Consider the following 3,140-nt stretch of genomic DNA (forward strand, 5'->3'; position numbering starts at 1 on the left):
TGGTTTCAACTGCCAGCAATATACTGATGACATCCAAATCTATTTTACCAGCCTAGACCTTTTCTCTGGGCTCTGAATGTCTCCAGATGTTCCAGGGACATTTCAAATTCACTGTGTCCACAACTGTACTCATCTTTCTTCTAAACTTGTTCTTCCTTGTGTTCCCTTGAGTGAATGGCAACACCCCAGTAGCTAGTAAACCACAGTATCATTCTTGATTCCTCCCTCACCACACCCACTCCTTATAAATCACTAAGTCCAGTTGAGGCCACCTACTAAACACTTAACCTATGCGTTTTATCCAATTTTATTCTCACTACCATAATTCAAGTCACTGTCGTCTTTTGCCTAAATTATTCTATCAGCCTCCAACTTAACCTCCTAGTCTCCAGTGTTACCTTCTAATAGTTCATTTTCCACATCTTGTATGATGCTTCTAAAACACAAGGCATGGTGGCTTGTGTCCGTAGTCCCACAGACTGAGGAGACAGGTGGGAGAATCACTTGAGCACAGAGTCCAAGGCTGTAGTGAGCTATGACTGCACCACTACACTCCAGCCTCGGCAACAGAGTGAGACCTCATACCCCCGAAAGAAAACAAAACACGAATCTAACAATGCTGCTTTATATATAGCCCTCCTATGGCTTCCCATTGGTTTTATGATACATTCCAAATTCTATGCCATGGCTTACGATGCTTTTTATGATCTAGTTTCTATTTCCTCAGAACCATCTGTAAAAACTTTCCTATTTATCTAATCTTCAACTTTACGGAATTATTTTAAGTTACTCAGAGGTACCAAGTTCTCTCTTAACTTCAGCCATTTGCATTAGGGTTACCTGCCTGAAAGACTTCCCCCCACATTTTATGCTTGGCCAACTCCTAAGCATTCTTGAGGTTACATCTCAGAGACAGCAAAAAGCCTTTCCTGAAACCCCAGACCTGGTTAAGCCCCCACTGTGCTCCTGAGGATTTGATACTTCCTCCATCTTCACATTTATGGTGTGGATTAAAGTGGCATGTTTGCCTGGCTGTATTTCCCTTTAAGCTCTGCTGTATTCACTTTTCAGTCCACACTGCCTGGGCCTGGAATATGGAAGGAGCTTAGTAAATACTGAATGAGTGAATGAATGAATTAATTAATGAGATAAGAGTGGGAAGAGGATGAAGATGGAAACATGTTTACCTGGAGCCACAAGCCTAAATGGTACTGCCTCGCAAAAGTAATCTTCATAGCCACCTTTGCATTCCTTCCATATTCCAGGCACTGTTCAAAGCAACTCCCAACAACCTGGACTAGATGAGGATTCTGATGCTTAGATAAATAAGGTACCTTGCCAAAGTCAGACATTTATTAGTCTGATGCTTTCTCTTCTTTAGTGGGGAAGCTGTGCATGTTCAGGACGGTCTAACAACATAGACTACTAGTCATATTTTGCATATAGGTAAGACTAACATGATTATAACAGACTTCCAGTGTGAGGCTTCAGATGCTCTGAAACTAACAAATAAATACATTAAATCATTACATTAGAAAATATTTTATTTAAAAAAATATATTTAAAATAAACATACATCTTTGATATGAGAAAATAGTTTTCAAATTTTTTTTCCAGATGGAGTCTCACTCGGTCACCCAGGCTGGAGTGCAGTAGCGCAATCACGACTCACTGCATGCAGCCTTGACCTCCTGGGCTCCAGTGATCTTCCCACTTCAGCCTCCTGAGTAGCTTGGACTACAGGGGTGCATCACCATGCCCCACTAATTTTTAAATTTTTTTGTAGAGACAAAGTGTTCCTGTGTTGTCCAGCCTGGTCTCCTGAGCTCAAGTGATCCTTCTGCCTTGGCCAACCAAGGGCTGGGATTACTCAGGTGTGAGCCATGGCACCTGGCTAGAGAAAACTGTTAAACAGAATTAATTACTCTCCAGAACCTTTAGTTGATATTGTATAATGGAAATGTGAAACATTTCAATAAAACTGCCTTATTTCCTTTAAAATAGTTTCAAAGTCTCCTTGAGAAGGATAGATGGTGTTTCAATCATCTACAATAATGTGAAGGACACCAAAGTCAGGTGAGGTGAGGCAAAGAACCAAGTACGATAGAGCCAGGCTAGTGATTTAAGATGCATAAAGACATTTGTTCAGAATTGGAAAATTTTACAGGATCCAAAAAAACCTCACAACATATCTAGCCATCCAAAATATATTTCACAAGCTTCTCAGTGCACTCAATTTTTCTTTAGGAGATTAGTCAATGTTTTGGTAATCAGGCTTTGGGAAGCCAATTTAAAACTCTGCTTTTCACAGAGAAGGTGATCAGTGCATATTTGTTGATGGAGTGGCTTTAGATGGCAACACTTTGAGCTTTGCCCTGAAGGAAATACATGCTGTTGATTAACATTGTGTAAAAATAAATTCATAGCAGTTAGAACTCAAAGTAATTACATGAAATTTAAACCAGTGAAGATATTAGAGTGGTGGAATTTTTCCCCCTTAATTTTGTGGAGATGTTATATGTTCATAGACAAAAGTTGGGAAGAAATACAAGGTTGCCTAGCACCATGTGCAAGGGGCAGGCTCAAGCATCTGGCTTATGTCCAGGTGAACTCTGCAAAAGCAGCCCTGTGGACTAGAGTAGGTAGCTTCACCCCGTGGCCACACCCCTCAGGTTTTGATGTTTATTTTGGCTTGTTGTGACACCAGTTAACAAGATCTCATTCTGTCCCAAGCTACAAAGCAAACTGATCATTTGATTAGCCCACACTCTGCAAAAGCCCTGTGCCCAGTGCACAGTCATATGTACATATTTGGTTGTGCGTGTCCAGTATTTAACAGCCTCCAGCAGAGCCCAGGGGCAGAAATAGAGAGGCTCCCTTAGGTTGAGCTCTACCCCACCCTTCTCTGTGGGTGTCAAACTGCTCAGAAAGAAGTAGGCAGAACAGCTGGAGTGAGGCAGAGCTGTTGGCAGCAGAACGTGATGTCAGAACCCACTTGGCAAAGAGTGCCATCCGTAGTTACATTGAGAGTGCCAGGGCTTTTCAAGCTGTGCAAGAGAGAATGCTTGTGGGTGGGTGGGTAGAACAAAAAGGCAAAGGGAACAAGGCAAGCCCATTTCCAAGGAGGGGTGAGAAATAAG

The sequence above is a fragment of the Aotus nancymaae genome, unplaced genomic scaffold (assembly GCF_030222135.1).
Source record: "Aotus nancymaae isolate 86718 unplaced genomic scaffold, 86718_ANA_hifiasm-v0.15.2.pri h1tg000033l, whole genome shotgun sequence".
In the NCBI taxonomy this organism is placed as follows: domain Eukaryota; kingdom Metazoa; phylum Chordata; class Mammalia; order Primates; family Aotidae; genus Aotus; species Aotus nancymaae.